The sequence below is a fragment of the Hibiscus syriacus genome, unplaced genomic scaffold (genome assembly GCF_006381635.1).
Source record: "Hibiscus syriacus cultivar Baekdansim isolate YM2019G1 unplaced genomic scaffold, ASM638163v2 tig00111996_pilon, whole genome shotgun sequence".
Classification (NCBI taxonomy): domain Eukaryota; kingdom Viridiplantae; phylum Streptophyta; class Magnoliopsida; order Malvales; family Malvaceae; genus Hibiscus; species Hibiscus syriacus.
In genome coordinates, this window is record NW_024063233.1 from 1,628,622 (window position 1) to 1,655,695 (window position 27,074).

The 27,074-nt window shown below is 35.4% G+C and overlaps 1 pseudogene; it reads right to left on the bottom strand.

The window, feature by feature from the left end:
- Positions 1-1,866: 1,866 nt before the first annotated feature.
- On the bottom strand, positions 1,867-11,563 carry LOC120173988 (annotated as a pseudogene).
- Positions 11,564-27,074: the final 15,511 nt, after the last annotated feature.

Consider the following 27,074-nt stretch of genomic DNA (forward strand, 5'->3'; position numbering starts at 1 on the left):
AAACCTCAACTTGTTTCATCGACATTGTTTTCCGAGGAAGGAGGATCATCCGGGTTATTCATTGGAAGCGGAGGAGTACAGATAGAATGTAAAGGGAAGTGCAAATGAACAATAACTTTATAATCAAGGAGTGTGTGCAGGTGCGTTGGGGTCGATGATAAACTTGATCCTTTCGGCGTTAGAGCCTGTGAGCCGGTTGATGGGCGGTCTTAAGAATCTATAGGCCTGGGTCACTTCACTTCGGCCGGAGTGCTTTGGGTTACTAAGATGACCCAGGCTTGGAGCAATAAACGTGGACCAAAAATTTTGATATTTTTAATTTTTTATTCATTTTAATTTGTATTTTTAGCTTTCATAAAATAAAATTTATGTGTTATTTGTTATTTATGTTATAATATTTATTTATAATTATGAAATAAATTTATATATCAAGTAAAGAATATACGATATAAATGAATTCTTATATACTATAAAACTTAAAAAAAAATCGAATCGAGTTGAATGACCAAAATATAATAAAATCTCAAGTATAGTGATGATTTAGAAAATAATAATTAGATGTCAAAAGCATAACTATAAAAATAATTGAGTGACTAAACATGTAATTTACCCTTAGAATAAACGAGATAATAATTTAAAGAGTAAACTACAAAAATGGTCACTTTCGTTTGAGTTTTATAAATTGTTCGATTATTGAATACAAAAAAACATAAGATTTGGTCACTTTCGTTTTGTTTTAATTAAGATGTAGTGATTAAAGGTTATTAAACCTTTAAAGGTTTGTTGACGTGGCAAGATAAATTTATAAAATTAAATTACACCATTTCTATATAGATTATACGTGGATTAAGTTTGGGTCACTTTCGTTTCATACTTGTACACTTTTGCTCACTAAATTTAAAGAACTTAAATTTTGCTCACTTATGTTATCGTTTTATTAAGTTTTTGATTACTTGGACGTTGAATGTCGTTACTTTGGTGACATGACCCTTTAGTAAAATAGTTTAATTTTTATTTTAACCCCTAAAATCTAGAGAAAAATACTAATTATGGATTTTTTGTAAATTCAAATTAGTTTAAGGATAATATTTCAATTTACCCTTTTTTTTAAATAATTTTCTCCTCAACACCTAATAATGCTCATCTTCTCTCTATTTCTTCTTCAAACATTTATGCTCCAGTGCAAGCCTCTTTGCTTCTAATTATTAGTTGTAATTATTTGAAGTAAAATTAAGTGGTTCTCAATTGTGAGAAAATTATAAAAAAAAATAATGAAGACCGTGAAAAATGCAGAGAATTCGTTAATAAAATTATGAAAAGATCATCACCACAACGATGCCATCTCTTCAAGCCAAGAAAACTAAAACTTCTTCAATGGCGGCGTTATTGGCGACACAATACTAGGTTTCCATCTTTAATGACCAATCTTAATTAAAACGAACCGAATGTGAACAAATTTACATTTTTTAAATTCAATGAGAAAAAATTTATAAAACTCAAACAAAACCAACCATTCCTGTAATTTACCCTAGTTTAAACTTCAAACAACAAAACATTCCAAAAAGATGACATAGATAAATGACATTCTTTATAGGCAACCTCGCATTTTATCCTTAAAATAACACTATAAATCCTAAAATGAAATCTTAGCATTCGACAGTTTTCCCGTCAAATTAGAAGCACGGGTAGAGAAAGAAAAAAAGCAAAACTCCGGGGAAAAGTACCGGAAACTAAAGGATTTTATACTTGTGTCTTTTTCCTCTGTTAATTTTAATTGAAAAAAGGCAATTAATCCAGTCTCCCCCATTAATTCTGTTTTTCAAAACATAAAATAATTCCCCAAAATCCCCTCCCTTAATGTTTATCCTACTGGGCACCAAAATCCCAAAGATGAATCCTAGTGTCACTGGAGGCCATTGCAACGTGTTGATCATCTCCCACCATTGCATTCTCCGCGCCTACATTCTCAGCGAAGCTATACAAATATTGGCCGTGCTCTATTTCCCATACCCTTATTACACCACCTGCGCACATCAGCGAATACACCAAGTTCGTGCAACTCATTACGCTCCCTAGCCGTGTGTTGAATCTATATAGCTCTTCTAATGTATTGGCCCGCCGCACGGTTGCCCTACCACGGTTGTCCACCGTGATGTTCGCCTCGTTGTTGGTATCCAACGAATTCACCATTAGCCCTATCCTACTCTCACGGTCATGCAATGGAAACACTGGGTTTCTCAAGTCTAAAACCATGAACCTATTACTCGTACAAGCCACTACCGATTCCTGACTCGTCACCCTGACTCGGCCTATGGTTTCGGTTAACTCGGTCAACATGTGCCAGCCCATCAATGATTCCCGGTCGGTTAAAGTTGTGTTCATGTAGACGAGATCTTCAGTGTTACCGTCCCAAATGTGGATGACACGGCCAGGTACACCGGCGTAAAGCCCTACCCACCAACGCCCACACCCGGTGAAATCCACCAATGAACCATCGACGATGTTTCCTACGTGAGCCCTGCGCGCCTGTTGCTGCCCGTCTATGATGGCCACGTTGATGTCTCCATCCAACGTGGCTAATATGATCCTGGGGTCCGAGATGATTATGCCAGACACGGCGCGTGAGAAGCGGCCGAAATGGTCTCAATGCTGGGGGACGAAGGTGCCTACGTGAAGGTGGGTGGCGAGGTCGAAGAGGCGGATGGTACCATCGGCGAAGCTGCAAGCAAGGTGGGTGTCGGAGAGGGTAAGGCAACGGCAAATAAACCCATCGGAGATTTCGACGCCAGTCGGATCGAAATGGAGGGTCTCGTGAACTGATCTCCTAAGACGAAAATTCTGAGACGTTTGATGACGGTACACGTATTCCTCATGCCAGGTGGCCTGCAAGCGATGGGTGCGACCCCATATGGCGCTTGTAAGACGGTGCCACAATGGATCCGACCGCGATACTGCTTGCCACGTGGAACAAACCTGCATGAAAACGAATTCACATTAGAAACATATTTTTTTTCATAAAAAATTTGAGTAAAATATACAAATCATTATTTTTATTCCGTTTTAATAGAATGTGATATTTCGTTTTCGTTTTTTAAAAAATTATAGTTACCGTTTAATTTAAATTTTATTTTCGTATTTATAGTTATTAATAGAATGTGATATTTTCTATATTTTCGAAAATAATATAATATTATTTTATAATAATATGTTAATGTCATCGTTAAAATTTTTAATAAAATATTAAAATAAAATTCAAAATAAATATTCAATATAATTTTAAAATATAAAATTTAAATACCAAAACAAACAATAATAATTTCAAGGGTAAATTATGCCTTTAACATCTAAAGTATCAATTTCAATCCGGTTTAATATCTAATTTTTTTATTTTTTTAAATGATACCTAAAATTTAATTTATATTTTATTTTAACATTATTGTTCAAAAATTAACATTAAATTTAAAAAATTAAAATTTTGGATATTAAAATAGATTAAAATTATTATTTTAAATACTAAACACATTAAATTTTTAACATTAGAATACTAAAATGAAACATCAAGTGTGATTTCAAAAATATTAAAAGTTTAAATACTAAAACGGATTAAAACTAATAACTTATATACTAAATGAGTAATTTACCCTAATTTAAACCTTAAATATGTAGTTTACCCGAAAAAACTTGGTAAGTTGAAAAAATCAAAGGAGATGAACGTATATAAAAATGAGAGAAGGCAACAGTAGTTATAATTAAGCAGAAACATTAGGCAATAGTTAAGATTTGATGACAAGTAACAAGCGAAAAACGTATATATTTGTGGAAATGACTAAAGGAGAGTAAAGCATTGGCATGCGCGTCATATAATTTTAATGACAAGAGAGCTGCTTTAAGGGTTCAGTTTGTCAGAATATAGCAGGCGTCTTAGATGACAGTTTCCCCCTTTGTCTTTCAAAATGCGCACACCATTCGACTTGTCTTTGGACCTTAATTCAAGTACAAAACACACCTAATCTCATATCCCTCTTTCAGAAACAGACTGTGACAGCTCTTCGTGTTTCTTCACTTGTTTTCTCACTTGTTTTCAAACCCTTCTTTTCCTTTGAATTAATTCATTTTTATCTGCCATACAATACAACAAATGCTAGAAAAATCCACTTCTGCAACATCAAAATGACAGAATCCAATTTTCTTCTATGTTAATGAAAAAGCAGCTGTGGTCCATATGTATAATTGAAGTCTTTCATTTCCTATAAAGGATTGGGTAAAAGCTAGAGAATCTAATAGCCTTCCCCAGCTTACCTTTTTTCTGTTGTTTTTCTTGGACTCTCAACCCATAGTCCCCCCCCCCCTCTTCTTCACGCGTACCTGCTGCTCCTTTTTATTTTGTTTTATTAAATGTTTTTGAAACACAGAACCGGAAACAAAAGAAAGAATCCAAAACTTGTTCAGCTAATCTGTGAATTAAATTTTTATTTTAGGTTGTTGGTGTCTGACAGATGATAAATACAATAGTAAATATCAAAAACCGAGAAAACAGAAGGGTCTAAGACTCTAGAATCATATTCTAATCAATATATATGAACACGAAATAAAAGAACAAAATAGAAGTCACCCTAACTGACAGGGGTGGTCATTCGATTAATTCAGTGGTCGAATCGACTGAATTATTATTTTTGAATTAATCGAATTTTTTTTAATCGTTAATCGAATCGAATTTTTTTTAGAAAATATTAATCGAACCGAATAAATTTCGGTTAATTCGGTTAATTTTCGAATTAACCGAAATTTTTTAGAATTTTAAAATTTAATATTTTTTTTAATTAAAAATAATAATTTACAATTAATTTAAATAATATCTAATTATAAATAATAACTAATTAATTTGATTCAAACATTTTGCATTTAGTTTTGATATTATTTTAATTAATTAATATTGATTTGAGTTTTAAATGGATTTTAAATGGATTTGACCTCTTAATATAATTATATTTAAAGGTTAATTCGGTTAATTAATCGATTTCGAACCGAATTAACCGTTAATCGAATTTCAAAAAAATTCTTAACTGTTTTCCGACAGAATTAACCGAACTAATTCGATTCGGTCGATTAATTCGATTAAAACCAAATTTTAAACACCCCTACTAACTGACCCTCTAGGTTTTAAGCAAAAAATATGAGATGAGCCTTGTCTCTGAAATGATAAGGAGGCGTCACTTGTTTTAAATTAAATAAAAGAATGGGTTCCATGTGCTTTTTTGGCATTGCAAGTTAATATCTTAAAGAGAACAAAAAAAATACTTCAATGTTTTCACATTCATATACTAATAACGGCAGGAAATAGTATCTTAGACCTAAGGTCTTAAAGTATAGTACATTTATATACATAACAGGGTGTTGCCCAGAAAGGGAAGAAAAGGAAATTCGAAAACAAAAGAGCCCTTTAGCTATAAATATATATAAAAAGATCCAAAAATAGACTTTTTGAAAGAGACAAAAAGGAAATAAACAAGCAACCATTGCCTAAGATGAAACTACAGCATTCGAAAGCGACATAATGACGTCAGACAGAATAACGATTATCCTGTAGGCTAGTTCCAACAAATGATTCACAAGAGAAAATTCGCCCAAAAACCAGAGAAAAAAAGTCTCTAGAGTTTAATAAAATATTATAAAATCAAAACTCTCCAAAATCAGTCCATAAGCCGGACTGTTATAGCCAAAAATATTGTTTATCGGAATTTTACCAAAAATAGCAAAATCCTGAAAATCACTCTAAATTGAAATTCAAAATAAAATAAGCAATCTGCAAAAAATCCGACCGAAATCGGATTTAAAATGACTTCCTAATTAACAATCGATTACCATAAATAGTAAAAAAATATCTAAATCTAGTGATTCGGATTGGGGTCTTATGCGCGATTCTGACACTCGTAGCCAAAGTTATGGCCAAAAGACTGAAGCACACTTAAAACGGCCCCAATGAGGAACATATCACAATCAATTACCGCCTTTGCGCTGATCTGCCAACTCATGGTATCTCAGCGCTATCAAGGTGCAATCTGACAGCTCAGCATCATCTGTCTCGGATCCCTCTGCATCAGTCACCCCGGGTTGGAAAGAACTCGTCCTTGAGTTCAGAGTAGTGTCATCAGAATCCACAAAACAATGACTCAGGTGCTTCACATTAAAGACATCAGAAGTCTTCAAGTGACTTGGAAGGCGCAACCTGTAAGCATTATCATTGATCTTCTGAACGACCTCACAAGGTCCAATCTTCCGATCCTTAAGCTTATTATACTAACCAACAGGAAAACGATCACGAGTTAATACAACCCAAACAAAATCACCAACATCAAAAAGTACCTGACGACGATGATTGTCAACCCGAGTCTTGTACTTGGTATTACTCTCATGAATGGTCTGTTTCACCTGCTCATGGATACCCCGAAGATACTTTGTCATCTCATCTGCTTTAGGAATAAAACGTCCTATACGTGGAATAGGGGCTAAGTCCAGCACCCCATATGGGTTCTGACCATAGACAATCTCAAATGGGCTTAAACCTGTAGTTCTGTTTTTGATCTGTTGTAGGCAAATTCTGCCTGAGGCAATGCCAAATCCCAATGTTTCGGCTTCGTTCCTGCTAAACACCTCAAAAGGTTTCCCAAACTTCTGTTAACCACCTCGGTCTGGCCATCCGTCTGGGGGTGGTAGGCGCTACTGAAATTCAACTGTGTTCCCAGTTTCCCCCACAGGCTCTTCCAGAAATGACTGATGAACTTAGTATCACGATCTGAAGTGATGGATTGAGGAACACCATGTAAACGCACAATCTCCTTGAAATAAAGATGGGCAATCCGGTCAGCATCCATAGTCTTTCTGCAAGCTACAAAATGAGCCATCTTGGAAAACCTGTCAACCACAACAAAGATAGAATCCAAGGCCCTTTGGGTGCGAGGTAAGACTAGTACAAAATCCATGCTGACATTGAACCAAGGAGCTTCAGGAACTGGTAAGGGAGTGTACAAGCCTGCATTGGTGAGAACTCCTTTAGACCGCTGGAACACATAACAACGGACCACATAATGGGCCACATCACTAGTCAACTTGGGCCAATAAAAGTCTGAAGAGATAAGGGCCAAGGTCTTATCTCTGCCAAAGTGTCCCTCATTATGAAGTTCACTTATAATTTACTGCCTCAATGAATAATCTGGAATACACAACTGTAATCCACGAAACAGATACCCATTATGCAAAACAAAATCATGACGGTGACCCTCAGTTACCTCCTGAAATATTCTTCTAAAGGAAGGATCAGCTGCATACATATCTATGAACGAATCAAAGGCTGCAACTTTGGTATTCATGGTGGTGAGGAGTAAGGTACGATGACTCAGGGCATCTGCTACGCGGTTCAAATTCCCTACTTGGTGCCTCAGCGTAAAAGTGAATTCTTGCAGGTATGCCACCCACTTGACATGACGTCTACTCAGCTTGTGTTGGCCATTGATGTACTTCAAGGCCTCATGATCAGTAAATAGAATAAACTCCTTCTGTATTAGGTAGTGACGCCAATTCTTCAGGGACTGAACTATGGCATATAACTCCAAGTCATAAGTGGAGTAGTTTTTTTATCCTGATAGCTTCTCACTAAAAAAAGCAACCGGACGACCTGCCCGACTCAGAACACCACCAATGCCAACGCCAGATGCATCACAATTTACCTCGAACACTTTGTCAAAATCAAGAAGTGCCAAAACTGGTGCCTCGGTCATCTTCTGTTTGACCAGTTGAAAACTGGCCTCTACCTCCCTAGACCACTGAAAATCACGCCCCTTGAGGCATTCTGTGATAGGGGCAATCAGAGTACTGAAATTTCTAATGAACCGACGGTAGAAAGATGCCAATCCATAGAAACTTTGGATGTCATGTAAGGTCCTTGGTTTGGGCCACTCCAAGACTACATCTATCTTTGACTGATCTGCATGAACACCATCAGTAGACACAACAAAACCAAGAAAAGTCACAGAAGTAGTGAAGAAAGAGCACTTCTTCTGATTGACGAATAAGCATTCTTTTTTTAGCATCTCAAAAACAGCACGGAGGTGATCGAAGTGTGAAGTCCATGTCAGACTATAAATGATGATATCATCGAAGTAAACTATAACAAATTTCCCTATAAAAGGTCGTAATACCTGATGCATAAATCTCATGAACGCACTGGGCGCATTGGATAGCCCAAAAGGCATGACCATCCACTCATACAAACCTTGAGGCGTTTTAAATGATGTCTTCCACTCATCTCCAGGACTTATTCTGATTTGGTGGTATCCGCTCTTAAGGTTAATTTTTTGAGAAGACCTTAGAACCGGATAGCTGATCTAACATATCATCTAGACGGGGAATTGAAAACTGGTACTTCACTGTAATTCTGTTGATCGCTCGGCTGTCAACACACATAGGCCAAGAACCATCTTTCTTTGACACTAGCAGGGCAGGGACTGCACATGGGCTCATACTCTCTCGGATATAGCCCATCTCCAACAACTCTTCCACCTGTCCCTGCAACTCTTTAGCCTCCTTGGGACTGAGGCGATATGCTGGTCGATTTGGTAAGCTTGACCCAGGAACAAGGTCAATTTGATGTTGAATATCCCTCATAGGCGGTAGCCTAGGAGGAGGATCCTCTGGCATCAAGTTAGAGAATTCTGATAGCAACCGCTGTACCTCTACTGGTAAATCTGTATCCATGTCTACTACACTATTCTCGCAAGGTAGTAAGGCATAAACCACACCTTCATGCTCGATCTCATATAAAAACCTGGACATAGAAAGCAGGTTAGTATTATTGGTTACCGGGGTAGGAGTGAGTCATTCCCACCGGGGCGCCAACATAATCTTTTTTCCCTTGATGCTAAGGGAATATGTATTCTTCCGTCCGTCATGAATAATACTACGATCATACTGCCAAGGTCGACCCAACAATATATGACACGCATCCATAGACACAACATCACACCAGTCACCAGGCATTATCAAAATATTTTCTACCGATTGAAAAAGATACGAGGCATCGCCTATCAACTGTTACCTCACTTCCTTTATTTAGCCATGACAACTTGTATGGTTTAGGAGGACGGTCCGTCTTCAACTGCAATTTCTGGACAACCACCTCGGACACTACATTCTCACAACTGCCACTGTCAATGATCATTTTGCAGACTTTATCTGCAAATGTACAGGTCGCGTGGAAAATATTAGTTCTCAACCAATCGTCCCCTGAATCGCCCTTGGGGTCAAGTAGACTCTTCCGAACGACTAGAGTCTCATGACCATCTCTATACAGCACATCATCAGTCTAATCATCGTCATACACGTGTTCGCTAATCTCCTTAGTCTCGTTTTCCGTGTTTTCCTCAATCAACAAATTTTTGCCCTTTTGACTAGCAGGCTTCCTGCAATCAGTCGCCCTATGCCCTTGTTCACCACAACGAAAACATCTAATAGTAGGGTTAGAATTACCCTACAGTGGCTGCTAAGTAGGACGGGAATCCTGAGGGCGAACTGGTCGACTGTTGTGATCGCTCCTGATCACTGGTCTCCTGTTTTGCTATTTTTCAACAGCAAGTGCACGCTGGTATGCTTCCGAAACACTCCACAGTGAATGAAGGCTGAGGACATCTTGCAAGGGCTGTCGTAACCCCCCCAAATATCGCGCCACCATTTGCTCCTCCGTCTCAAATAAATCGTTCCGGGCGACCAATTGGTAAAACTCCTCCGTGTAATCATCGACTGATCGCGTGCCCTGCCTCAACGTATGAAGTCGCTGAAATAAGGTTTACGTATAGCCGAAGGGAAGGAAGTGACCCTTCATCTTCTTCTTCTTCATATTCTCCCAATCAATGATCTTGGTCTTGCCCTGTCTTTCTCGTGAACGTCGCAACTGTTCCCACCACGCAGATGCTCTGCCCTTGAGTTTGATGGCGATCAGTTTCACTTTCACACGATCGGGGACTTCCTTATATTCAAAAATACGCTCCACTTCATTAATCCAATCCACGAATCCCTCGGCCTGTAACGTACCAGAAAACTCAGGGAGATCGACCCGAAAATCGAGGTCTCCATGACGCTCCTCCCGACCACGGTGCTCCCGGAATATAGCACGATTGTGATATGGGTTTTCGAAAGCGGAGTTGGTATCGTGATTAGAGGCCTCACGATCCTCGAAATCCTGCGCCGCCAGGCGTTGGGTTAATTCTGCGACTTGCCTCTGTAAATCCGCAATCATCACATCCTGAACATTGCGATCACGGCGTTGGGCTTCCTCATTCGGAACCTGCTCACGACGACCACGACCACGACCTCCAGTCATTGAAACTGATGAAATTTCCCATGAAAATGTTGAAGCTCTGATACCAACTGACGCCAGACAAAATAACGATTATCCTGTAGGCTAGTTCAATAGATTATTCACAAGAGAAAATTCACCCAATAATCAGAGAAAAAAGTCTCTAGAGTTTAATAAAATATTATAAAATCAAAACTCTCCAAAATCAGTCCATAAGCCGGACTGTTATAGCTAAAAATATTGTTTTTCGAAATTTTACCAAAAACAGCAAAATCCCAAAAATTATTATAAATTGAAATTCAAAATAAAATAAGCAATCTGCAAAAAAATTCGGTCGAAATCGGATTTAAAATGACTTCCTAATTGACAATCGAAATATTATCATAAATAGTAAAAAAATATCTAAATCTAGTAATTCGGAGGGGAAAACGATAGAATTTGAGGTCGAAAAAAGGCTCGATGTGGACAGCGTGCGCGTCGAAAAGAGTTTTTCGGATTGGGGTCTTATGCGCGATTCTGACACCCGTAGCCAAAGTTATGGCCAAAAGACTGAAGCACACTTAAAATGGCCCCAATGAAGAACATATCACAATCAATTCCCGCCTTTGCGCTGATCTGCCAACTCATGGTATCTCAGCGCCATCAAGGTGCAATCTGATAGCTCAGTATCATCTGTCTCAGATTCCTCTGCATCACATAAATTTGAAAGAAATTGACCCATCCAAAGGCTTGGACACACTATATAAAAGCATTTACTCGGCTCTACATTCATTGACAAGAATTTCTCAAGAATAAAAATCAAAATCTGGGTAACAGAATTTGGTGAATTGTAGTATATTTTCAGGGTTCGAAACGATATTTTTTTACCTAACTATGATTTTGTCCTTTCCCACAACTTCATATCTTGTTAATGCAGTGCCATTATAGTGTTGGTAAAACCCTACAACAATTAAAAAAATGAACTGAAATATGAAAACGAAATGACTGAAGAACATACCATGAACAAATTGGCAAGTGCAGCAGCAACAGCAAGGCGACCAATGGAACGAGAAGCATCAATGGCAACTCTTACGATAAGATCTTCGATAAAAGGCCAGGCCAGATTTCGTTATTACCACGTATACGAGTCAAAGAAGGACTTTCGAAACCATGCCCACCATGTCTTGTACCATTGCCATTGCCATCATCAGAAGACGACGAAGATGTTGATGATAATGATGGTGATGGTGATGATGATGATGAAGAAGAAGAAGGAGAAGACATCATTAAATGGTGATGAAAGCTATAAAGGGGAGAAGAAGAAATGAGCAAAAACAAAAGAATAAGGACAAAAAGGTTAGATAAAAGACAACGAGGAACCCAAAAGAGGTTGCGTGAGATTCTTGGATTTAAATTACGAGAATTTTTTACTCTATTTTTTAAGCTACGACACCCATACATTATTTTTATACACACATTATACATCAACCAGTATTTATACACACATGAGAAAGTTAATATTTTGATAAACTTTTCCCGCCCTGCAAAGACGGCGGGAAATTAGTTTCGGGGCATAAGAGAAACTGATGGATTTTCGGATTCGCTACAGTATTTTTAGGTGCTTTTTTTAGGAGGATCTCTCTTTATCCAGCTTACTCTTTTATCCTCTGATATTGCTATTTAGGTTAAAAAAATACTTTGAAAAGCAAAGATGAGTCTCTCTCTCTATAAATGTAGAGAAAATCGCCTCAGTGACCAAAAAAAAGTTATAATATACGATTTTAACCAACTTTTTTTGGATTTGCCAAAATGACCAACAAAATCGCAACGCGAAATAAAAATCGCAACGCGATCCCCAGAATCGCAAATCAGTTTCCAAAATCGCAACGCGATTCTTGAAAATCGCAATGCGATAGTACAAATTCGCATTGCGATTTTCCAAAATCGCAACGCGAATATGAAAATCGCAACGCGAACACATAAATCGCAACGCGTATCCGTAAATCGCAACGTGTATCCGTATATCGCAACGCGTATCCGTAAATCGCAACGATAATACATAAAATCGCAACGCGTATCCGTAAATCGCAACGCGATATTTAAAGCGCCATTATAATCGCTACGCGTATTTTTATTTTCAAATTACAAAAACCAATATTAAGACAAAATCCCGTAATCGCAACTCATAACCTAAAACCTAAAATCACAACTCAGTCCCATCTCCATCTCTCACTCTCTACGGCGAAGAAATCCGTCCCCATCTCCGAAGATTTCCGTCCCCATCTCCGACGAAATCCCTCACAACCATTCACGGTCAGAAATCCCTCACAATATTCAGAAATGGAAAATCAACCTCCGAGGGTTAGTTTTTTTAATTATTTTTATTTTGAAATGTTTGCATTATTGTAGGTTTTTCATATTGAAACTGATGATAAGTTTACTGGTCATTTCAATAATAGATTAACCATTTCACTTAGATTTCATTTCGCGTTACGATTCTGTCGTTGCGATTTTCATTTCGCGTTGCTATTCTCTCGTTGCGATTTTCAATTTAGTATTTGTCTTTGTCTTTGTTCTGTCTTTTGGTTGAAGTAATGCAATCCATTCAAGTTTCAATTTGCAGAAGAGTCGCAACGAGATAAATGAAAATCGCAACGAGAGAATGACTGTCGCAACGAGAGAAATGAAAATCGCAACGAGAGAATCGCAACGCGAAATGAAAATCGCAACGAGAGAATCGCAACGCGAAACCAAAATCGCATTGCGATTTTCATTTCGCGTTGCGATTCTCTCGTTGCGATTTTCATTTCGCGTTGCGATTCTCTAGTTGCGATTTTCATTTCGCGTTGCGATTCTCTCGTTGCGATTTTCATTTCAACCAAAAGACAAAACAGTGTTGCAAATTTTAGTTTCAAGAATAAACTACTACTTTTTATGTTTATTGTTTTTGGTATATCTTCACAGTGTAGTTTTTGGTATATCTAACTTGGTATGTTTATTGTTTTTGTAGAAATTTTTTTCGACTCAATTGACCTTGAGAAATAAAGTCAGCCTGGCCACTACAATTGCTTCGAAGCTTTCACCTGCTCAAAGACAATTGTTTAAGGAAACCTGCTTCGGGCCATGGCTGAGAGTACAGCATCCGGGTGGAGATGCTAATTTGACCCATTTGTGGCTTCAGACCATGACATCAAATCTACCCGACAGTATACAACGTGGTGAGGAAGAGATATGGTTTCATTTTCCACCAGCGTATACTTGTTTTGGGCGGAAGGAGTTCTGCTTAATCACTGGTCTACGATTCGGACACGATGATGTAGGCCGGTACACTCGTCATATCGCCCGCCCATCATGGTTATCCCGGGTTTTTCCGGATGAGTCAATGGAGAAGCCGAACCTACATGTCGACGACCTGAAGAAATTGTTTAATAAGAAAGCTGGTTTCACTCGGATGGATGACGTCGATGTTGTCCGAGTATGCCTTCTACTACTTGTGTATGCCGGCTTTTTAGGCAGAGAGGCCAGACAACCTATTCATCGGGAGCTAATAATATTGGTAGAGGACCTGAATGCATGGAATCTGTTTCCGTGGGGTTCGTATATATGGAAAGCTACCTGGACTAAGTTGTCGTCTGCCTTTGATGACCGCAAAAGTTTGCGGGGCGATGGGTCCAAATACACTTTGTCAGGCTTTGTTTGGGCTTTTAAGGTAAGAATTTCTATATAATGTTTCTAAAATTATAATTAATTATTTAACAATTACTAATTTTGTTATTATATTGTTTGTAGATTTGGATATTCGAGGCTTTCCCCAGCATGCGTACATATGCAATAAAAACGTCAAATGATATTCCCAGGGCTATTTCCTGGAAGAGGAAAACTCTGTTGGATTGGGAAGACTTAATACCATATGCGACAATAAATAATGTAAGTTAACACAAATACTTTCATATAATATATAAACAAGTTATTAATAGTAGACGTTTAACTTTGTTTGAGTTTTTATATTTTAGGAGGCCAACATTCCATTACAAAGACTGACACCCACGGAGGAAGAGCTTGCCACTGATTGGTGGCAAGCTAGTCAGAGTTTTTTTGATGGCACGGATGATGAGCAGCATCCACTTCCTCCAATTCGAGAGCCATCACCTCACCTAGAGCCATCACCTGATCGACCCGACTATACACCTCTAGAACGAGAGCCATCACCTATCCCGTCACATCATCGAGCCTCTTCTCCACCATCACCTCATGATAGGCGACCGGCAAAGATGCCACGACTCCTATCTCCCTGTTCTCCACCTCCACCTCAACGGGATGAGTCAAGGGAGTTACGTGATGAGGTCAATGCCTTGCGTGAGGAGATCGGTACTCTACGCGATAACGATGGTGCATGGCGTGTGGAGGTGTCAACTTTACGTGGTGAGGTTGCCGCTCTACGTGAGATGATAGTATCGTTGCAGAATGAGGTTCATACTCTACGCAACGAGGTAAGTTTAAGATTTTCCATATTTAACTTAATGATAAATTTACTCGTAATTTCACTTAGATTAGCCATTTCACTTAGATTGCTTAGTAAATTTATTCGGTTGCTGCCAATTCTGCTAAACTGTGTATTCTTTAACACTGTGAAATAGTATTTGTCTTTGTTTTGTCTTTTGGTTGAAAGTAAATTTGTTCGGTTGCTGCCAATTCTGCTAAACTGTGTATTCTTTAACACTGTGAAATAGTATTTGTCTTTGTTTTGTCTTTTGGTTGAAAGTAAATTTGTTCGGTTGCTGCCAATTCTGCTAAACTGTGTATTCTTTAACACTGTGAAATAGTATTGTCTTTGTTTTGTCTTTTGGTTGAAAGTAAATTTGTTCGGTTGCTGCCAATTCTGCTAAACTGTGTATTCTTTAACACTGTGAAATAGTATTTGTCTTTGTTTTGTCTTTTGGTTGAAAGTAAATTTGTTCGGTTGCTGCCAATTCTGCTAAACTGTGTATTCTTTAACACTGTGAAATAGTATTTGTCTTTGTTTTATCTTTTGGTTGAAGTAATGCAATCCATTCAAGTTTCAATTTGCAGAAGAAGAAATAGTTTACTTTCGCAACACGAAACTTAAAATCGCAACGCGAAACCAAAATCGCAACGCGAAATGAAAATCGCAACGACAGAATCGCAACGCGAAACCAAAATCGCAACGACAAGATCGCAACGCGAAAACAAAATCGCATTGCGATTTTCATTTCGCGTTGCGATTCTTTCGTTGCGATTTTCATTTCGCATTGCGATTCTGTCGTTGCGATTTTCATTTCGCGTTGCGATTTTGGTTTCGCGTTGCGATTTTGGTTTCGCGTTGCGATTTTAATTTCGCATTGCGATTCTCTCGTTGCGATTTTCATTTCGCATTGCGATTTTCATTTCGCATTGCGATTCTCTCGTTGCGATTTTCATTTCGCATTGCGATTTTCATTTCGCATTGCGATTTTCATTTCCGCATTGCGATTTTCATGTTGGGATTTTCATTTCGCATTGCGATTCTCTCGTTGCGATTGTAATTTCCGTGTTGCGATAGTCAAATGCATGCCTAATAGTGATAACAACTGAATAACAAGAGTTGGTTAAGTCAAAATGGTTGGCCTGAGTCATTAATTCAACTGAAAATGTTAAAAGTTCACACATAAAATCCACATAATACAACGTTTGCATTTAAAAATCACCTAAGTTAACAGTCCCAAAAGGTGAAGCCAATTGTGATTTTGATGAGGATCCATATTTTGGTAGAGGAAAAGATGATTTTGATGGCTCTGGTGATCCACATGTCAACCTTGTATGACCACTTTCCTTGCACCGACTACATGTCGATCTCTTCTTCTCTTCACCCTTAGACGGTATACGATCGTGACTTTTTGGTCGGCCAGGTAGCCTTCTGTCCATGGCTGGTGGCAAAACTGTTTGTAAGTCATCTGGTATGTCCCACTCAGAAGGATGTGGAATAGGGTAGACAATCTCGGCATAAGTCTGTCGATAAACTTCTGTAGTGTAGCAATCCATAGCGTATGCGCTTGAATCATCTTGGTTTAAATGAAGAGCAACTTTTATAACATGGCCACACGGATAACCAGATGTTTGCCATTTCATACAACTACACGTCTTTGCATTTAGATCGACTAGCCCATTTAAGTTATTATCCAGTACTTGAAACAAAGTGTTTGAACATGGTTCAACTCTCCATGACGTTGACTTCACAACACGTTTCGTTATCTTTTTTCAGTCCATGGTGTAACACGATGTTCCAATGTTCCTGTAAATTTAAATAAACAATACTTAGTAAAATATAAATATGATAAGTTACGAATTCAAAGAAATAATACCTGCATGGTTTCTTTCTTGTAGTACCACTGTTGAATAGAGGCTCGAAAAAACTCCATTAACATAGTAATGGGTAATTTCCGGGAATGACGACTTAGAGCGTTGATTGATTCTGCACTATTAGACGTCATGAAACCATATCTTGCTCCAAGTTGATGTACTCTTGACCATCTTTCAAACCCGACATCTTCTAGTGTTTGAGCACACTGAGGCAAAACACGTCTTAAACAATTTATATGCTTATTGAAATCCACTTCCCGATAAGCTTTTACAGCATTCCAGTATGTCCATTTGTGCTTTTTTATACCAGCAGACCTTGATTTTAGATTTCTATACAAATGAACACCACAAAGTCCATGAAAAGCATCTGGGAAACACCTTCTAACAGCATTGTCAATTGAGTTTGCCCTATCGGATATGATTGTCAGATTGCTAATAGGACCTATGCAATCCCTAAGATGCCCCATAAACCATGTCCATGAATCAGAGGTTTCAGATTTGCCAACCCCGTAAGCTATTGGCAATATCCCATTGTTAGCATCCATGGCTACTGCTAATAAGTTTACTCCAAGGTATCGACCTTTCAAATGTGCTCCGTCAACTATAATAACTGGGCGCATGCAAGTAATAAACGAACGAATCTACAAAATAATATACACAAGAAATATAATCATTTAAATGTGAAATGCATGTAACTAACAAAAATGAGTCAACAAAATTATATTGATTTACTAACCGTAGCACCAATGGCGATAAACAGCAACTCAAAGCGTCCATCTCTATCTGTTTTGATATGAGTTACCGACCCAGAATTTTTCAGCTTTAAATTGTGACAATAAGCCGGCAGTTGGGCAAACGATGCTTCTGGCGACCCCCTCAACAATTCCAAGGCATAACATTGGCTCTCCAAGCTTGAGAATATGATATACTAATCTTGAACCGAGCATTCATGTCAGTCATAATTTCATGTCCCCGATATACCCTGCCATTCAAAAACATTAACTCAGCCAGAAAACCACCCAACACCTTTTTGTTTGCCTGTCTATGGTGAGGAAAAACTTGGGTTCTTGAACATGTATGTTTATCAATAAAAGTCCTAACTTGAAACATTTCGCAATCTTTTATTCTCTTTGCAATCATTCTCCACATACAGTTTTTGTCAATCATACACCTTGTTTCGAAACGATCTTTGCTTGATTTGTTAACTTTTAGTTGATAGCCATCTTCCACACATTTCGTATACAAAGCTATCTTCAAGTCTTCCTTTGTATCAAAACAATCATCTTTCTTGATACGAATAACTTTTGTGTAACAATCAACTACTTTCATTACCAACTCTTCTTCCGGTATCTGAAGTAATTCTGGCATATTCCAGTTATACGCCCGTGGCATTTTCTTTTCTTCGGGGATTTTTTCTTCTTCTTTTTCTTCTTCAGGATTATATGAATTACAGAATGGATGTTCAACATGTTCATTCACAGTCGTAACTTCCTCCTCATTATCATCAACAATACATTCTTCGGCAACGGCTGTTTCATCATCAAAATTCGGGTATTGACCAATATCAAAATCATTACACGCAGGGTCTGTTTCTTCTTCTGAAACATCATCAAAATCCGTGTATTGACCAATATCAAAGTCCGGATATTGACCAAGACCAAATTTCGAATACTGACTAGTACTCACAATTTTTTCTGTTGGCTCATCATCGTCTAACTGGTCAATACGAAAACCGGAATTTGGTGCTGAAAGTTGATTGGGATTTGGATTAGAGAAAGGTTGTGGGTTTTGAGAAAAACTTAGTTGATTACTACCCGCTACTGACCCAACAATACTACTTCTAGGTTCAACAACATACAATGTAACATCATCTTGTGAAACACTAATGTAAGCAATGAATCGTTCAACATCTTCATTGTCGGTTAACAAATAAACTTTACCATTTCTCTGATAAGATAGCCTAAATCCACTTAGGGGCTCTAAATTCAATTTATTTGAAACACGTAGCATTAGAGTTTCATAAGTTAACTTTTGTAAAGACAATTTTAGTTGAAGATTCATGGGTAAAGGCATATATTGTAAAACACCATGAACATTATCCCATGACCCTCCAAAACACAAATCTATCCAAACATGATCAACATTAGATGATTTCATGGTTGTAAATTAATTTACTAAACAGACGAGCTGCGAAACTAAAACCTGTTGCCGGATTGGGAAGGATGTCGTTGGATATAGGAACGGATGTCGCCGGAGAGAGTGATAGATGGAGATGGAATGAGTTGCGATTTAGGGATTTAGTTTATGATTTCAGTGTTATATACCCAAAATTTCAGTGTTGTGATTTACAGATTCTCGTTGCGATTTACGGATTATCGTTGCGATTTACAGATTCTCGTTGCGATTTACGGATTATCGTTGCGATTTACAGATTCTCGTTGCGATTTACGGATTATCGTTGCGATTTACAGATTCTCGTTGCGATTTACGGATTATCGTTGCGATTTACAGATACGCGTTGCGATATACGGATACGCATTGCGATTTACGGATACGCGTTGCGATATACGGATACACGTTGCGATTTACGGATACGCGTTGCGATTTATGTGTTCGCGTTGCGATTTTCATATTCGCGTTGCGATTTTGGAAAATCGCAATGCGAATTTGTACTATCGCATTGCGATTTTCAAGAATCGCGTTGCGATTTTGGAAACTGATTTGCGATTCTGGGGATCGCGTTGCGATTTTTATTTCGCGTTGCGATTTTGTTGGTCATTTTGACAAATCTAAAAAAAGTTGGTTAAAATCGTATATTATAACTTTTTTTTGGTCACTGAGGCGATTTTCTCATAAATGTATATATAAATGGAGGCGTGTTTGGTTTGGAAGGGATCAGATTCAGTACAAAAGAGGAGCCACCTCGGATTTGGTAATTGACCTACTCTCTCTCTCTCTCTCTCGACTAGTGTGGATGAAGAAAGCTCACAACGTCACACCAATCTTAGCCATCAGCTACTTAGGGCTCGTTGGCAAACTGCAGTTTCATTGTGCAATCTTTACTTGTAAATCTTTTCTTTTGGCCTCCCCTCGCCTGACTGCCCTTTGCTTCTAACCAATTCAATGGTTTCTGAAATTAATATCCACTATAGCTTCTATTGAGATGTTATGATAATTAAAGTCCGGTAAAGAACGAAATTATTTCATAAACCACGCCATGTATAGTTTCAATTAATAAAAATCATGTACTTCATTTTTTCTTTTTTCATAACCTTTTTTAAGGATGGAATTTTAATTTATCTTTTGCGAATATGAGAGTAGATGATTACTTGGAAATTAATTATTAATGAATTATTTACATTAACAAAAAGGATGAAATAGGTAATTTTAGAGAAAACGGGATAAAAATCATGATGGGAGCCTTTGAAGGTGAAACTCTTCCAAAATCCCATGAGACCTCAATAACACCATTGTAGAAGATGGTGAACTCCCATGAAGCTCATGATATATTGATCATAAATCTTACCTTTAGATTTTCAAATAGATGAAGAAGATAAAGAATGGAGAAGTCTTTGACTCTAGTTCTTGCTTGGATGAAGATAGAAGATAAAAGAAGAAGAAGAAAAATAGATGAACAGAGAAGTAGTGATGAGCATTAGATCGAGTTGAATAGAGTCGAGTTAAAAAAATTTGAGTTATTCGAGTTGACGAGTCATATTTTGCAACCCGAACTTAACTTGAATTTTTTCAAGTAGAGTTGAGTTACTCAAGTTTCTATATAAATTTTATTATAATTATTTATAGTATTATGATAAAGATTGATTTCAATTTTTTTGATTTTTTCTAACCATATAATATAATATATATATATATATATATTATTTTTCACATTATAATATTATTTAATATATCAAATACAATATAAAATTATTAAATATATTTAAAATATTATATTTTAAAGAAGATACTTTCGGGGTAAAGCATTGACGAGAGTATAGAAGACCAAATTGAGTCAAATAAAAAGTTAATGGACTAAATAAAAAGGAGATATTATATTTTTAGTAGAAAACAGGAATTGAAGTTACATAGATATTCTATAGTGATATAGGAGCATGTGATTTAAATTTGGTAAAAATGAACTTGAAATGAATGATGAGTTGAAGAAATAAAAAAATATGAAAAGTTGAGGGTCTAAATTGAATAATAAAAAAATATTATCAAAAAAAGGAATTGAATGCACATAAATATTCTATGACGGTTTAGGAGCATGTGGTTCTAATTTGATAAAAACAATAGACCTAAAATGACGAAGGAATTGAAGGAATATGAAAATTAGGGATTAAATTACAAAATTGTCAAAATAGTCAACCAATTTTTTTTTTTAATTTTTTAATAACTCAAAATTTCTAAATTTCAACTTGATTTGAACTCAAAAACTGAATTTATAATTTGAGTTAACTTGAATAACTCAAATATCTCGACTTGTATTACTTGAAGTTAAAAAAAATTATTTTTCGAGTCGAGTTTTGCTCTTCCCAGAAGAAGTGTTAGGTAATAGATGAAAAAAAGGTTGATATATTGTCCCAAATAGGCCCACGTGAAATAGTAAAATTCCCAAATATGTCATATTTTTTCATTAAGGAAATTATACGATAGTTATTTATTCTATCATCATAAATTTAAAAATTTTCTTTTTCATCTTGAACAAAGCTAATTTCTAACTCAATTGAATTTAAATTCAAACTGATGGACCTCTATGCCATAATGAATCAATCCAATTAATCCAAGGGTTAAAAATCGAACATTGACTCAGAAATTTAGATTTTTACATTTTGAATATGATTTCATCAATTTTTTTAGGTTTGAAGTTTGATTCTAGATCTCGTCATCACAAATTTTCTTTCTTTTAAAGATTTGTAAAAATTATGTGTTTGTGAATGTAACCATCTTTAATGTTTTTATGAATGTCAAGATAAAATTTATCTTATCTAAATATTTTAATATGTCCAAGAAAAATGAGCTTTTGGAATTATCCTTACAAGATGAGAAAATAATCTTTTGGAAGACAAAATTAGGATTTCTAGATAAATTCTAAAAGTATCTACAAAAGAGGAAAGTCAATCTTTTACTTGTTAAATGTGATGATGAAATTTTGATGGAAAGATGTAAATTTATGTATGCCAATGATAATGGTGCATATTTACTTGATTGATGGCCATGAACTGATGTATGAAAAATTTTCATTTTCTTCTTGATTCGATCGCATGCATGCTATTTCACACTAAAGTGTATTTTCCACTTTGAGAGAGAAGGGAGATATGAAGGGATGAAGGTAAGTTGTAAAGGAAAATGAGAAGAGATTTCTCATCTTTTTCTAATATCATGCTAGCTTACATGTTTTCATATTGATGGAATTTAAACATTAAAGTATTCAATGGTGTAATTACCTTATTCTTTTTTCTCATTTCAAAAATATATTTTCTTATAGCTATTCGGGTCCAATTATCCACAAATTGGGACCAAATTGGGCCCAACCTCTCTAAATATATCTCGGGACAATCCATCATCATTGACTACAATAAATAAAAAAGACAAACTACACTTGTTTATATAGTACTTTTGCATTTCGTAGAATGTCATTTGAATTAGTTAGTGCCCAATATCTTTTTAATGTTACTCGATGACAATTTTATATGGTAGAAGTTTTTAGAGGTTTCATGGGCTAATTTTTTATATTTGAAGATGATTTTGATGGATGTTTTCATAACTTTGAGCTAGTGCTTCAACGTTATCAGAAGATAATCTTTATGCTAAATTAAAAGAAATGCCCCCATCATGATTTATGTTAGCTCTTATGAACAACCAAAAAATGCTAAGGGGTGAACTGGCCTTTTAAAAATTTTGTGGAACCAACCGAAAAATAGAAAAATTTACACAACGGTTTTAGAGTGGTTCAACTTCTAAAACAAGTTTGCATCCAATATCTTAGCATCCACACTAAGGATTTCTCAAATTCACTAGATTTGTTAACATTTGAGGATAAGGTGTAACCTTACAAGAACACACAAGATTTATACCCCAAAATCTTGCTTACACTCTCTCCATAAGAGGAACCACAAATAAAGCAAACAATTAAGAAAACCTCATAAGGTAAATATGATTGCACAAATTAAGCACTCCTCCAAATCACACTTGAGCAAAATAAACAATGTATCTCATATGTGTGTTAAAATGAAAAGATTAAAAAATAAATCACAAAGCACTTCTTTGATGTTGGTATATTTGTTCAATATGATTCTTATTAACCTTGGGATGCTATTGTTAGAGTATGCCCAAAGACCAATCATATGATGATTGCATTGTCATATATTATTTACCGTATTTATTGGATAAAGGCATTACCATTATTTTCTTTTATTATATTTTTGTGCATTAAATAAGCTAAAAAGATAATAATATGGTTATATTAAAAGATCCTTAGTCAAGTATTATGGGCATGGACAATAATAATACGCTTAAGATTAACATGTTATTGATTGATGACAATGAGTTGTCATTGACATAGAGATGTAAGAATTGATATATGAATATATTGTTAGAGAACAATGTATTGGATTGACCCGCCATGAGCATATGCCTTGGATTATTATGTGATGGTCATGATATTGCTTATGGTGACAACTATATATACGATCCTTAGACTTAAGATCATTACTATCTCAACATATATTGTTGTATGTTTTGATACAATTAAACATGCTCTGTAATTGGTTGCACTAGAAAGACTACTATTAATATACCTCGATATATGTAGTGGGATATGAATGATTAAGATAGGATCAGTCATTCTTACATAATAGGTAATATATAGCATGCCACTTGATTGAGTGAGACTAGAAATGCATGGACATGCTCGAATAAGTTGATATGAGATATCACAAATTATTCGTTAATTATAAGCTACTCTAGATATCAAGAAAAAATAGATGAGTTATACAAGTGTGACTATTCCAAGACTTGTACCTACTCTAGATATAAAGGACAAAAAGATGTAATACATAAAAGAGTTAATCACGAAAATGATATGTCGAATCATGATTTCTTGTAACTTTGGTGACAATGATATATTGCTAGATGTCACTCATTGTTTGTAATATTAGAATGGTTCTAATAATTATTACTAATGTTACAAAAACCTATAGGGTCACATCCTAGGGTTGAAATGAGCAAATTTGTACAATTTGTTATATGTTATTAAAATATATATCTAGAGTTAATATTATTATATTTGATATACAAATGGTTTTAATTATCCCGAATATAGTAAATAAACATTAAAAGAAGGTAATCATGATTACAACTCTTTTTAATGGATATTTAATTCAAAATAATTAAATAAGGATAAAAAACAATAAAAGAATGTAATTCGAATTATAACTCTTTTAATGGATATTTAATTTGAATTAATTGATTAAGAGTTTAATTTATTTGAAATAACTAATCCCTAAAGGTTAGGGTAACTTGGGTATACAAAGATAAGTAAGGTCTAGCAGCCAGCTTAATCTTTAGCTGATTTTCTCAAAATCGTTTTTGGAAAAATTTAAATTTTTTCTCTCAACTAGGTGAACTGAGTATAGGCCGAGGTGTTTTCGTAGAGGCTTATGATTCGAACCGTTCGTGATCACCATTAGGCGTTGTTGTCTTTGTTATTTTTTTTCAAGGAACCCAATGTAAGTAATCGCATCCCTTCCTCCCAATTTTGGATAAACGTATATGGATTGCTGGTGAGACCGTCGCATTTTGTTTCCACTGTGCCATGGGGTGTGCCAATGGTCCCAAGAGCTTTGACCTTCAATTTATAACTTCTCCATCAACTCTAGTCGTTTGGAGCCGTTGGAGATTTTTATAGCCATTACTTGCAACCAAAAACAACATTTAATGCATAAGTGATCAATCCTTTTTATGAAAGGGATCAATCTTTTTTTCAAATACTTTGACCGTTACCAGAAAGGGATATATCTTTTTTGTAAAAGGGATCAATCCAAAACATACTAAAATATAAGGGATCGATCCTTTAGTCAAAGGGATCAATCTTTTGCTAAGGGATCGATCATTTAAGCCAAAAATGCTTGGAAACTCAACTTCAAAGCACGAAAAAAATCTAGTAAGTTTTTGAAAAGGTTCGACTAAGTTGGAAAACATTTAAAACATATTTTTTCAAGTTAATTTAGACTTTGAATTATTTTTGATAAAATTTTGACAAATTCAATTAAGTCCAAAATCAATTTTATGAATTATTGTTATATCAAAATCCTAATTCAACAATCTCCCCCTAATAAAACTCTTCGAAAAATTAATTTTGAAAAATTCTCCCCCTTTGAAAAATAATAAACTAATTTTTGAATTTGTGAAAAATTTTAAGCTCCAAATTTGATTTTAAAAAATCATTTTTCTTTTTATACTTCTCCTTTTTTCTTATAGAAAAAATAATTCAACAATGTTAGTATCATATAGCAAATGAGATAAAATAATAAGAATAAAACTAGAATTCAATAAACACATATGATGAATTAATATATGAAGCCAAGGCACTTTAACATAAATAAATAAATCCATACAAAATATAAAATACAAAAGTCATAAATATTCAAATAACCAAATAAAAAAAATTATTACCAAATACCAAACAAAACATCAAAAGTCCAAGTGACATAAATTTATTATGGTCTATGTAATATCCAAAAAGCCGAATCAGTGACTAAAATGCAAATTCTAAAAACTTGGTGCTTAATTTTGAAATAAGTTAAAAGTTAAGGGACTATATTGGAGAATTTTGATATTGGATTTAATTGTAAAGTTTGGAAGTAATAAGGGTATCATGGTCTTTTCTAAGAGAAGATTTTTATTTCTCTTTAAGGGCATATAAATACGTGGAAAAAGGAAGGAAATGAAGAAAAGTCTGGAGACTTAGTTTCTTCTTCTCCCTCGTTACCGTGAGCTTCATCTTGAAGGTAAGTTTTGGTAAATTGATTATTTATTGAGTTTTAAGATTAGCTTTGATTCTTGGTGTGCTAAGAAAGATTAATTAGATATTTAAGTGTGTTGAAACTCCAAAATAGATGAGTTATGAAGGATTAAATATGAAGAGTTTCATGTGAATTATTGAGATAGAAGGAGTTAATAGATTTTGAAGTTGAATTTAACTTGTCAATGGTTAAATTAAAAGATATTAAGTGTCAGAAGTGGATTTAGAACAATTAGAAATTTTGGTAGGTTTCTTGAATTCTATGTGGAGGATGAGAATTTGAGGATAAAGATGTGTTAAATGTATAGGAATTGGTTTGAGTATGTATTTTTGAGTTAAGAATATCTAAGGAGCTAAGTAAGGAAGGATTTAAGTTGATTTGGTATGATTTTCAGGTTTAAAACGTGATTTTTGGGCAAGGGGTACCGATACACTATGAATAGGTACCGATACATTAAGAACAAATTTGAAGAACAACTTTATAGTGTATTGATACATTAAGGAGTGTACCGATACCCGTGAATTTCGAAGCTAATTTGGGTACCGATACACCCGTAGTGTATTGATACACTCGTAAAGGGAAAAAAGAATTACGGTTCAATAAATTAGTTTAAGTTATTAGCATCAAATTATAAGGTTTAGGCTTCTGATAATCGTCTTGGAAATCATATTTATGTATATACTGAGCCTAAACAAGTTCCGGAACAATTTGTAAGTAAGATTGATCGAGGGAAAGACACAAAGTTATAAGTGCTCAAATTGATTAGTGAGGCCAGGTGAGTGCATATTATTAGAATATACGTATTGTATATGGAAATTAGACTTGCGACAAGTATGTTTCCGATATCTTGAATATATGATTGTATGAACAGAAGAATGATTATGTTTGGTATTATGTGAATATGCTTTGTTCGTATTACATGTTAGGTGGTGTGAGTTTATATGATATGTGTTATATGGCAATGATTTATGTAATTATATGAAAATGTTATAGGAGCTATATGAATATGGGAGATAAGTTATAGTATCACGAACTATGTAAAATCGCAATGGCTTATGTTATAACAAAGGAAAGTGATATAAGATATATGGATATATGTCTAGATGAAGATATGATAACAATATATATAAATTACTTGATTTAGTTATAGGAGAAATTGTATAATCAACTTAAGGGATGATATGAAAAGTGAGATAAGCTAAATAACATTAATCTATAGGACAATATGAGAATGGTATAAATTAGGGCACATTAATAGAAATAATTATATGAACATGTAACATAAATTGTATGGGAAATATTTATAGGCTTAAATGAACTATAATAAACAAGATATATGGTAAAGATCTATAAAGCCATAGGAA